Genomic DNA, 13,094 nt, shown 5'->3' with positions numbered 1-13,094 from the left:
CAGGGAAATCTAGAGCATTAGAAAGAGAAGGCCATTCAGCCCATTTAGCAGTTAGTTGCTAATTGATCCAAGGAACCAGTTGTTTCTCAAAATAAACCAGAGTATCAGCTCCATCAACAGGCTGGGTAGCATTCTCCATACTCCCAGAACCCTTTGCATGAGGAAGTGCCTCCTCTTCTCAGTTTTAAATGGACCTCTAAATTGTGTCTGAGTACAGCCTTATCTCGGAAGGCCTGAGTCATATCAGTAAAGAAAATTAGCAGACGGCCTGTATGTTTTGAGGACCTGCCCTGCAAAAGGATCATCAGACATCATCTAGGCTGATGAATGCCACTCCACTCTACATTACTACTTGTACGTAGGCTGGAGTAGGTGGTGGAAATGCTCAGGTATACCTGAAGCGGTCCCTGAGCTTAATGGAGAAAGAGGGGGGCAAAAACCTTTAGTGTAGCCCAAATTAATATGCTCTCTTATTTGCTGGAGGCCCTTTTAGATACTATGTGCTGTTTCACTCCATTAACTTTTTTTGAAGAATACTGAAGTTACTACCAGACCATGTTTCTTGGTTTACTCACATTGTACTTTTCTTGGTGCAACATGGAGTCTGTAATGTGGCATTTTCCAATATGTCACAAACCAGTGGAATTGTGCAAGCAGATGCAACTGACATTACTGGGATATATGAATCTGTCTAAATCCTGTGGCTTTTGATCCATTTGCACCCATATGTAGATGACAAGAACATTTTGATCGGCTATCTATGAAGACTGTTTTTTTTTTTATTCAGCTGAGTACAAGTTGGAATGTCCACTAATAAAATGTTAGAAGGTGCACTTAAACACAGGCTTTCTTGTACCCTCCTCATCTATGTAGATTCTGTATTTCCTATGAGTGTTGTAGTGTGTTGAGCAAAGCCACTAAACATGTGAAGGAAAGGTTGATCAAAACCTTATAATAAAGTCTTACCAGAAAGATTAATTAAATGTTTTTTTTTTCCCAGTTAGATTCAATTATCCCTGTTCTCATCCAAAAAAAGAAGAGCTACAATTCCAATGTTTTCTTATATAAAAACATTTTGATCTTCATCATATTTGCAGCAGTTTGAAACTGCTTTTCTCTCTTTTATTTTCAGACGTTAACTGCAGTTACTGTAAAACTCATATTTTTGAATAAATAAATAAAAAAAATCAGCTCCTGACGAAATGACTGGCGTTGCTTTTGATCTTATTTGCGCAGGCCTTTGTTCACCTTGCAGAACTGTGTGGAAGAATGCTGCTCAAATCATTTCAAGAAAACGCATAAACCTTTTGAAATTTTTTAAGTTCCAACCAAGAGGAGAGACAACACTTCTGCTGGTGTTATTTAACAGACTTCCGAGAGGACGCTATATTCTAAACTCTCACTTCCGCTCTCCCACATATAAACACTTGCTGGCTGCCCACAGCACTGCGTGTGTCCTTACTGGCCCAGCTTCATCCTTGCAGTTGCTCCCTGGTTCATAAGCGAGGGGGATTGTGAGCACTGATCTTCATCTAACGCCATCGTTTCCTCAGCCAGGCGAGTTAACACTGAAGTATCACATTTGCTATGCCTTTACATTTGCCGGCTTGTTTTGTCGGTATTAGAATTTGACCGAGCCACTTCATGGCTGATTTGAGCACAGCTACTTGAGCCACAGGAGGCTATTTCACCTCTCTGCTGCTCTGTACAACAGAAGCTAAATCTGCCAACTCTGAAAGACCAGAAAGGGATGAAGAATCTGTGACCAAAGAGCTCAAAGCCAAATACGAGGTTGGTGTACATCGTACATTCTTATTTGCTCTGTTCTCCCAGGACATCCACAGCACAACAGACACCACACAGTGTAGATGGTACATTACAAAACAGTAAGTAATAAACAGTGGCAGCATGTATAAATATGTATAGACAATAAACAAACAGAACAGTAAATGCAGTAGCCAAGTCAACGAGCAGAATGTAGAGGTCAGTTGAATTTTGAGGCCCTGGACAGTTAGCTGTTAAGGATGCACGCTGCCATAGGGTAGAAGCTGTTCTTATGTCTAGTGGTCCATGCTTTAATAGTGTGGTACCACTTGCCAGGGCACAGGGGTGAGGACAGTTTGTGGCTGGGATGGGTGGGATCCTGAATAATGGATTGGGCAGATGGTGTGTTTCTCATCGATTGATGGTAAGTCACATTCTGTAATCCTCTGCTCCATTGCCACAACTCTTTGTAGTGCATCTTTGTCATGCATAGTAGTATTACCGTACCATACAGTGATGCCACTAGTGAGGACACTTTCTATGGTGCTGCTGTAAAGGTTCACGAGTAGCTGCTTCCCTGTACCGCATTTTTTTAGGCACAGCAGAAAGTGGAGGCGCTGTTGTACCTTTTTCATACTGCCTACAGTGTTTTACGACCAAGCCAAGTCAGCAGAGAGATGCAATCTGAGGAATCTGAAGGAATCTTCCACTGTTGTGCCCACTATACTGACTCAGGTATGACTCTCTCTGGGTCTCCTGAAGTCCACACTAAGTTCTTTTGTCTTGTTGACATTCAGGGCCAGATTGCTGTCAAGGCACCATCTTGCAAGATGCTCCACTTCACTCCAGTATACAGACTCATCTTGATACTGATCAGCCTGATAACTGTGGTGTCATCACCAAATTCAATGCACAGACTGGTGCCTCTTCTCTGCCAGTTCCTTTTTCCAACAGTTTCACAATCAAATAGCCTTGCTGTCTGCAATGCTGGAAATCCCAATTTTGCTAGAAACTCTACAACAAATCTGTTGTTTTAATTTATTATGAAGACATGTAGCTTTGTCAATCCCCACCCTGCTTTTGGATAGGGCATGAGGCACAACCTCACCTGGAGAGAGAAGGATCACCGTTCTGAGGATCTTCCCCACAAGCAGCGTGTTCTTTACCCTTGAGTATCTTCTGTGTCCGCAGCATTTCCTTGCAGGTGAGACACGTTCCAAATATTTCCCTCTAGGCTAAGCCACCCAGCAGTTTGGGAAGTAACAACTTCACTAACACAAACCAGTCTTGCTAACGGACCGAGAAGCCTCTCGCTGCGAAGACGGAACTGGGCGGGGCAGTATGGGGGCGGGGTTAAATGTTTAGCCCCGCCCTCAGCAAGAGTTTTCATTGGCCGCTCGTTCGCGATTCGGTTTTTGAATTCCAATTAGACACGCAAACGGGAAGAAAATCATTGATGAAAGAAAGGTTGCACATTTTTATCATGTGAAATACTGACTTTACGTTAATCATTTTTATTCCATTAGTCCTCTGCTTATTAATTTTTACTTTGAGAAACATGAATATTTTAGTTGAGGGGGAGTATCACAGAGCATATAGACGTACTGACTGTGCATTCGACCATTGCCCCTCTCCTTCACATAAAGGAGAGCCATACAAGGGTGTTTAATCTAATGAAAGCACAGAAGTATATGTTTTGATCATCGCCGTGTATTTTCCTCGGGAGTGCCATAATCCTAAAAGAGAATCGACTGACTCTGAGTATCGCGATGACTGAATCGGGATTCCGCCCCAAGGGGTATATAGGATTGAGCTGCGCTGGTCGCGAGGGATTCGCTCGTTTTGAACGAATCTTTTTCAGCGAATCACTCAAATCGATTCACGATGTTTCGTTCATTTGATTCACTAGGTCTTCAGGCTCAGTGACATTAATCGAGTATCGAGCCCAGCGAGTGGAAACAGAAGATAATTTAATTGCGGTCCCAGAGCTCGGCAAACGAAGGTGAAAGTAGGATCTTGGAAACCTGAGTCAAATTATTATTTTCTGTTTGATATCATTTTATAAATAATTTTGCCTTGCCTTTGAAGATTTGTTTCAAAATAAAAAGGCATGATTTTAAGCTCCTGTACTTGTGCAATATTTTGTTGTACAAAGACAACTACACTTCATGAGACAAGCTACTGTCACCTATAAACTCTCACGGTATTTTCACAAAATATTTTTTTCCCCTCAAACGAGTATCTTCTTATGTGGAAGAAGGAAAAAACACGAAAAAAAAAACAAATTCAGATGGCACCTTCTTATGGTCTTTTAGCTTCGTACTGTAAATGGTTACATTATATTTCTCTGAATATGGAATTCAATGACGCATCGTTTGCTAAATCATCTATAGGGGAATTATAAAAAGTTCAAATGTAATATGTTGCTCGACAAGCAGAATACAAAATATATGTAAGGTCCAAGAATATACAGTATAAGTGCATTAATTTAATTAAAAAGCTACTGTATATGCATAGAAATACAACTACAGGGTATTTTACAAGTACAGGTACATGGACTTTGAAATAGGAATGTTCTGGTTGTTCAACCTAATGCATACAAGTAAAGTGTCGTCTTTCAAAAAGGCTCGGTTTCAGAACAGCTCTCTTGGCTCTGTTTGTTACTGCTTTCAAACCGGCCACCGCGAATTCCTGCCTGGTAGTGAGACGTGTCTATTACTGCCGCCCGTGACACTTCAGTCGTGTACGAGATATTCTTCTGGTGAACGAACGCAAAACACCCCTGGGTTCCCCCTAAAGACTAACCTTCCATTTTCTCTTCAGGGCTTTTTGAAGATTGATTTAAGTAGAGGGAATATAGTTCTGAAGTGAAAAAACAGTCATTCCAGTGGGGAAAATAATGGGATTTGACCTCATTCGTTTTTTAAAGCAAGCAATTTCACTGCCATAATTCTTCTCACAGGGGATTTGTTAAGCTTAATTTCTTCGGTCTGCCAGGCTTATCAACCCCTTGCACATATACAGCACTTTTCAGATGTCTGACAAGCTTAATCGAAAAATATGCTAATCTCAGAAATACTTCAAATTAAATGTAATGACATATTAATTGGTTTGCAAGTAATCATCATTTTTTTTCGACTACCGTGTTGCTGTATTAATTTGAGCTCTGTGGCAGCTGGCACAAACGGCGAATTTGAGTTTATCACCCCAAAAATCTAGTAAATGCAGTTTAAGGTATTCACTAAGGTCTGTGCCCAGTCTGAGTGCTATCTGGACAAAACGTCAAGTCTATTAATATAACTCAAAGCCAGAAAAAACATAGTACTGTATTAGTGTTGCTTTTAAACTTAAGAGTATCTTAATTCTTATGGCACTTTAGGAATTTTACATTGACAAATTGAATTGCAGTACGAAATAGATAACGCCGAGATAATGTGTGCATTAAGTCTTTTTAACAGTTTTCAATGATTCTGCTTTGAGGTGAAGCCTAGAGTATCTCAGCAAATCTTCGTTTGCAAATATTTTAAATTAAATCGCTACACCAAAGGTTCCCCTAACGGGGCAACTTTGACCAGACTTGTGATTTTTAATCCAGCACAGGAAAATGAGAGACCGTTTATTATTGTCAACATGTGTCCAGTTTTGTAGGAATATCGAGGGCTGTATTAGGGGGGAAGGAGCTGTAAGTACAGATCGCGACCACAAGATGGTAGCACGCGTGTAGTTTTCCAATCGTCTGAGCGTTTTTGTGGTTTAGGGTTCTAAGTGAAATAGACTTTCCCTGGACTGTCAACTAAAGAAATCAGCACCTGTAACTGCCTAAATATCCTGCCGAGGACGGTCATTTTCCAAGAATGAGCAGAGAAGATCAGATTCCTGAATGTGGTCCCTGTGAGCAGACAACGACGTTGGAAGGAAAACAGCAGCATCTGCTCTAAGGTACATGGACTCTAAGGTACTGCTCTAAGGTACAAGTACATTAGAAATTTGCTAGGTTGCACACTGCATTCAGAAGATACAAAGCGCCACGTAATTTAGGTGACTACCGCAGGTGAACTGTCGAATATGGAATTCCCATATTCCCGAATTCTAGAATTCCCCTGGTTATTTCTTTTTAGAATTTTGATTAAGTTACCTCGTTTGTTCGGAACGATATGCCACGTCATTTCTATTCCTCCTTACTATCCGTTGAATTGTTTTGAAATAAAAAAAAAACAACCACGGTGCCACATATGCTGCTGTGCTTGTTTTAAAGGGGAACCCTACGTGGTTTTCCCCTTTTCTCTGTTCACAGCATTCTTTTCATGTTAATAGTAACTGGTTTGGTTTTCTAAGACAGAGGTCCGTCATGAGACCCCTCTCCTGTCAGCAATGAAAAAAAAAAACAACTGTTTCAGGTGCAGTGCGAGTATATGACACTGCAACATACCTGATCTGAAGTGACTGAAGTCATGCCGGCTGTCATGGAACCAGTCATGAGTGCCATTCATGCCCAGCTCAGTGGTTCAGATATAACTCTGGTTAGCCCTGAGGAGACAGGCCAGAGCTGCCATAGAGTTTGACAAAATAGTTCTAGTTTCAAGTTTATGTTTATTGTCATTATACTCACGCACAGGTATATGGTATAACTAAATGGTATTTAGCTAGTTCTCAGACGGTAAGAATTGCAAACAACAGTACAATTGTGCAAGGAAAGAAAGACAGAGACAATAGGCAATGTGCAAAACAAAAACTGTTGTGCAAAAACATACGTCAACATAATGAAATAAAGGATACAAAATTATGGAGAATAAATGTCTTGACGTGAGGTAGAGGTACAGTAGATTTCAATGTGCATTTGAGTTTTGATAAACAGAGAAGGCACCAGAAGGGTTCAGATCGTAGGTGAGAGGCTGGGAGTTTAATAGTTTGATAGTGTGGGGGTAAAAATTGTCTCTGAGTCTGGTAGTCCGGGCCCGAATGCTCCGGCACCATTCATAGAAAATGGTATCGATACTGAGTCCTGGAGAGAGACAATGTTTGAGAATATGACAATCCCTCAATTCACATAAGATGCCTTTTAGAGAGATAAAGGAAAGGGATTAACATAAAAACTGTATTATTTTAAAAAAAGAGAGCCAGTGAGAGTGATATTAAGATGCAAGGGGAATTTTCATTTGCAACATTTGGCACACACGTGTACTGTATAAGTCACAAAAATAAAGGATAAGGTGCGTCTTTGGGTTTATCCCTCTCAGTTCATGCACAACAGCCTTTTGGTTGCTTGCTGATTGTGAAAAGTAAAAGCATAATAATCCAATTAAATTTATGAGCAATTTTCAAGGAATTCAAAGTGCTGTATACTAGTCCACACCTAACACACATAAAAGAAGTAAAAAGAAGGAGGGAAAAAGCTCAGGAAGCTTAGTGCCACAAAGAGTTCAAAGTTCTGCATTATACATTATAATTATACATTAAGGGCTTTAGTGAAAAACTAGCTCTTTAAGTGAGATAAGTTGCCTAGTCTCCAGTAAATTGGACAGTGAGCTCCACAGAAATGATGCTGCAATCAACTGGACACTATTACACATTGTGCTGAGCCAGGTTAAGAGCTGGGTACACACTGTACATGTAATAAGTCCTTAAGATAACCAGGAGTTATTGTATATTTATGTCTTCTGTATTCTGCATTTTTCCATTTTCCTGTGTTGTTCAATTTGATTATATGTGGCAGATATTTCATTTTGTCAAGGAGCTCTAACTTAACCGTTTCAGATATAAGCAAACACGTAAAACACTCTTCCCAGCCTGTTTTCTCTCTTAACAAGTCAAGACAACACAGCTCAGCTTAAGAGACTCCAGTATTTACTTATTTGCTTAACTAGAACACCCCTCCACACCCACCTGTTTAAATTAATTGATGTTTTAATTGATCTTTAAAGCTGGAGAATTGGATCTGTATTCCAGGAGGGCCAGTCATGAACAAGCTTGTTGTATCTCTTGAGCTGGCAGTCCTCTGTGGCCCATGTGAAATGAATCTGCAATTGATCACCAGTACTTAGTTAAATATTAAACTGTATTTAATGCATCATAATGTCTAGAGATGACAAGACTCTGACAGCATGAGACCCATTTCTGAGTTCATTAATGGGTGATAATGGAATTGTAACAAGCACATTAGCACATCCACTCACATGGAAACTGAGCTGCATTCTGTATCAGCCGAGCTCAGACAGTTTCCAGCTACAGTGGGAGTGTAAAAAAAACCTCCTAATACAGCACTGTTGTTGGGGGTGAAGTATCTGGGCTCCATTCCCAATGAAACAATTTTTAAAGCCCAATAGTAGCATTTCTTAACAAGGGAAAAGATAGGTGTGTGCTGACAAAAGTAAACTGTAGGCACATCAAAAATCATCATCCCTCTATGAAACTCATTCTGAAGTCTTCCTAATGCCATTATTACAGCAGGAGGCACATGTGAGGCTATCTAATTTTCACAAATCGTGATCTCAGGAAGTTTTCCTGCAGTAAACAATTTATCACGAGTCCTTTCCTGTGTTATGATCGGGTGTCCCATGCTGGCCTTGATCTGGGGAGTTAAGAGTCCTCCAGAGAGCTTTGAAACTCAATCCTGTGGTCATGGCAAGCCGACTGTACATACCTATGCTGTAATGCCGCGTGGCTAATATTTGGAAAGACTCCTTTGTTTTTTCTCCACCCACCTCTGACCACGCTGTGTAATGCTATACAATAAGTGCACATGGCAATTGATTAAAACCTGGTCTCTGCTTTTTTTTGTGTCCTGTTGCATGACATATTACAGTTGGCAAAGCAGCATCAAAATTCTTCAATAGTGGGCCAAGGTCTACAACAATGGCAATTGCTCCGTTTCATTTTAACTGCTTTTCAACTATTTGTCCTCAGTAGCGTCTATGCTTGTGACTCACCATTTCAGACACAGATTAAAGATGTTGTTTTTATACAAAACATTAGACTGCTATATAGCAGTAATTCATGTACCATGTTAGCAAGCCACAAATTGGTGATGTGCAGGTTCTATGGGTTTTTTTTTGGTATTGTTCAGCCACTTTTTTCTGTGTAGTATAGGTATTACATGCCAGGTATCCCGAAGCTGTCTGGAATTGCTGACCTGCTGAGGTGATGAAGCTAACCCTACAGCTCGGCTCTGTCTGTGTTTGACTACTTGCCCATAGCCCTCTCACACCACCACTGTACACACTCCTCTTGCAGCAAAACCTGCTTAAATCCCCCACTGTCTTCACCTGTATGAACAAAGCTACCGTTGTCCAAACAAGTCTGCACGAGCTTGTGAATTGGAGACAGATGTTTGGGTCGGCCCTGAGCATAAGTCCGTATATCAGTGTTATTTCAGCGAGCACCGCACGGGTGTGGAGAGCCAGTGTGAGAGAGAGATATGTGGGGCTGTGGTCAGGAAGCCTTGACCCCAGCAAAGAGTTTCATAGTGAATAGAAAACCAGATTGTCAAGTGCAGCAGTAAATCCAGTAAAGTCCACCTTTTGAAAAAACACAAGACAGACAAAATACTGCACACAGAATGGCGGATGTTTACAACATGAGCATTGTACAGTGATCAGTTCAGCTCTTGTTCGGGATACAGACTGTAGTATAGCAGGACGCTGTATTTAATACAGTTTACAAATTAAAAGTTTCTACTGTGTTTATCACGACGTAGGGGATTTTAAATAAAGTCATTATCCAAAAATAGCAATGAACACAAAACAAACATCCGTTTCTCAAATTTTTCTTTTCTGATCATCCAGTAAACTGCCCGAGTCAGCTTTAATGATTTGCATTTAATACAGTTGTCAATATTCGTGAAAGAAGAAATAAAATACATAAAACAATAATATATTCAATATGATTGAAAATCCAAGCTAATTCTCTTGTGCTTTTAGAAAAATAGTTACAATGTTGCTAATGCCACAAAATGAAAAAGGAACATTGGAACTACCCTTCGGGAAGGCCTCTCCAGTCCTGAGAGTCACATGTCACCAATTCATTATTTTATTGTGTCTTTGGGGTAAAAAAATTTGTGATTGTGATGGGAAATCACATTTCATGAAAATGGCACTATGTAGGTTAAGAACTGAGCAGCATACAGCCTGCCCAGGGGCTGAGACAGGAGACTCAGAGATTCACACTCAACTGGCTTCTTCTTTCAGCCTGTGGTGTGCAGAATCCAAGGCGTGAGGTCTCTAAGGTGACCTCAGTGAACGCTGGGAGGCACCTGGTGAATTTGTCGACAGATCACCCCCAGCTTCCTTAGCCACACCGGTGAGAACAGCGAGAAGAGAGAACAGCGATCTCTGTGCTGGCTGTAGGCTCCACACATGCCTTTCTATGCCAGAATACTGGGTATATTTGTGGGAGCCACTAAGGAGCTAAGCAGATTGTTTTCATCAACCTTATTCACAATCAGACATACATCCTGCTGCCAGAAAACCAAGCAAGCTTATTTATAATCTCCATTTATTAAGCATTTCTAATGTATCCCGAGCCTCTACCATTCAAACCACTGCAACAGCAACTGAAAGTTGTGTCCCTGTTTTATTCACGCCTTTGGTTTTCATTTAATTTGACACATTTGCTAATTAAAGTTGTGCTGATTTATTGTTCACGGCCTCTCTGCAGAACAAGGCTGAGCCAAGAATTGCACGCTGTTAAACATCATAACTGGAAAAAAAGGTTTATTTGTTTTCTTTGTGCTTGCAATTTTTTTTTCCGCTCATTCTAAGCAGGGCATTCACAGAGTTGTTCAGTGGGAGAAGGCGTAAAACGGTCATCTGGCAGATTTGCATACATCAGATTGTAAAAATATATCTTGGCACAAACGCATAATGACTTTCGCATGCTTTATTGTTGAACATGGAAGCTCATTAGAAACCACTCACATGGCAGTCTTAGCTAGAACTGCAGTAATGGATGATGTGCTCACAGAAAATAATACAGTTTCTCTATAGAAACTTTTCATACCCTCATTATAGGAAATTAATTTTCTACACTTTAGAATGACTTCCAGACTACTGTAATAATAGTAATAATAATTATATAACTATAACTGACACTCCTGCGCTTGGAGACAGAAATACGTGGCAAGCAGTCAAATAAATAAATGTATAATGTCGCCTATTGGAAGCACCTCGAGTGACAGTGAATCTTCCTAGTAGGAGTGTGAAGTCCGACACACATGGGTTATTGTTGTCCAGCTCAGACTGAAAGCAGCAACCGTAATATACTTGTGCTGGATCGACACATTTTTTAGATATAATCGGGGAACGCAAATTGTATGAGTTTTACTGTTGAGACAAGCAAAATCTAAAGCTCTCACAGACACGCACAAAAAAAAACTTAGCATAAGAAATTTCATGGGTTATTACCCACATGCTGCAGGTAAAAGAGCTTGTGCTGTTAATATAGTCATTTTCCTGCATTTGGGCTGGGTAGCCTGGGTATAGCAAACATTTAGTTTCAGTCTTGGAAAACCATTTCCTGGTTTGTAGCTCCCCAAGACAATCTGCTCTTCTGCTTCCAGAATCGCTTCAGGTCAAGATGCCGACAGCGCTGTCGACTTTCTCCGACAAATCTGATGTATTCCCCACCGCATGCCTCTAAGAATTTCCCTCCCCTGTGTATCGCTTCATTCCTCCCCATTCTTTGCATACTTTCGTCTCTACAGAGGGCCACTGCAGAGGTGGCCATAATCTTATTTCGAACTAAAACAGCACTTATGTTCTGCAGCCCTCCACTGCACTGCAGCCTTCAGTCTTGAAGGCTCTGGGATGATGTCCGCAAGAGCACGCTGGAGCGGTGTGGTCTGCGATGCTCACTGTCGAGGGCTGTATGCGAATTATTCTGGAGGCTTTCCCCAACAGAAAGCCTGGGGAAGGGGGGAGTGATGAAAACAGGGCAGTTACAGCAGTAAAAGGAAAACCTGGTCCAGGAGCTCCGCTGTCCATTCAAATCGGCAGCAATGAAACAACTTCTTAAAAATAAACTGCACACCTTAATTTTCAGCTCACTTAAGGATACCGTACATTTTGTTGTAATGATAGATAATATGCATCGTGTATAAATTAACAAAATTCTATTATGGAATTAGTCGCCATGAAAGTGGGAGTACTTTGCGTTACTGAGCTTAAAAGTTTGGATCAGCATTTATGACTACATGTTAAGAATTCAAAAATCTGGTAGTGAAACTAAAGGCCTCATTTTCTTTACAACTCTTCCACATTACAGTACGTATCCCGACCCACGCCGGGGGTGTAACACATCAGCGACACAGGTGATCAGCTCTATAGGACTGTCCTCTACTTTCTCCCTTGCGAGATCCCGCGGTCATGGAGAAAATTGAACGGTCTTGACAGACTGGTTGTCCATTTGGTCTCCTTGTTGTTTCTGCCATTTCCTAAGGCATGACCCATGTGTCTTCAGGTTTCGTCAGGGGTTCTGTGTTGACAGATCTCTCAAAGTCCTGATACGTTCATCAGTTGAAATGCTGGCCTCCGAGGTCCTGGAGAGAAGACTTTATTGCCTATGACCTTGCTCTGACCTTCTAATGCTACTGTACAGCAGCGTCTGGATCTGTTTAAACGCAAGAACACATTCCTATAAGGGGGGTTTTGTTGTTGCTTTTGTGAGAAACAAGGTTGCTTTTATTAAAACACGTGTTTTGGTATGTAAGAGTTGCTAATTGCACCAATGCTCATGTGAAACTCATTTGAAAATGCGAAAAACATGTTTTGGCACATTCAAAATAAAATTAGGAACTGTAGTGTTTTAAGAATTTAACAAAAGAGGAGGTCTGTGCAGTGAAGCAGTACGTTCCGTCCCGAGATTGAATCTTGAAACATTTTACATTTTAAAACATGCAAGTACTAAGTATGAAGGCAAGGCAGATCTTGCCAACATTTTAAATTCCATCTCTCACCTCAGCTGTGTGTACCAGTGACAAAATTGGAAACTTTCTGCATGACTGGTTTGAATTCACCAGGCATGAAACTGAAGTGTGCTCACTTCCTATTAGCACATATTGATAAAATGTCCTCAGTACTTCCACATATTACCAGGGCATGAGAGCACAAATGCTACAGTGTGATCTCACAATTTCTGTTAAAATCTCAGATTACCACACGTTAACTACTTCATATTATGTAAGCCAGTTTCTACTAAACATTTTTAAATATTTTAATTTTTTACAAAGATTCTATTCTTCCAATTGCTTTTGTTTTTCAAAACCAGCATTAGCAGGCATTACTTGTTACTTTAAACTGTGGGGCGATATAGCGCTAAAACAATAGCATAAGGCAGAT

Source organism: Lepisosteus platostomus, chromosome 17 (assembly GCF_059453375.1).
Source record: "Lepisosteus platostomus isolate fLepPlt1 chromosome 17, fLepPlt1.hap1, whole genome shotgun sequence".
In the NCBI taxonomy this organism is placed as follows: domain Eukaryota; kingdom Metazoa; phylum Chordata; class Actinopteri; order Semionotiformes; family Lepisosteidae; genus Lepisosteus; species Lepisosteus platostomus.
This window is presented reverse-complemented; position numbering follows the sequence as displayed.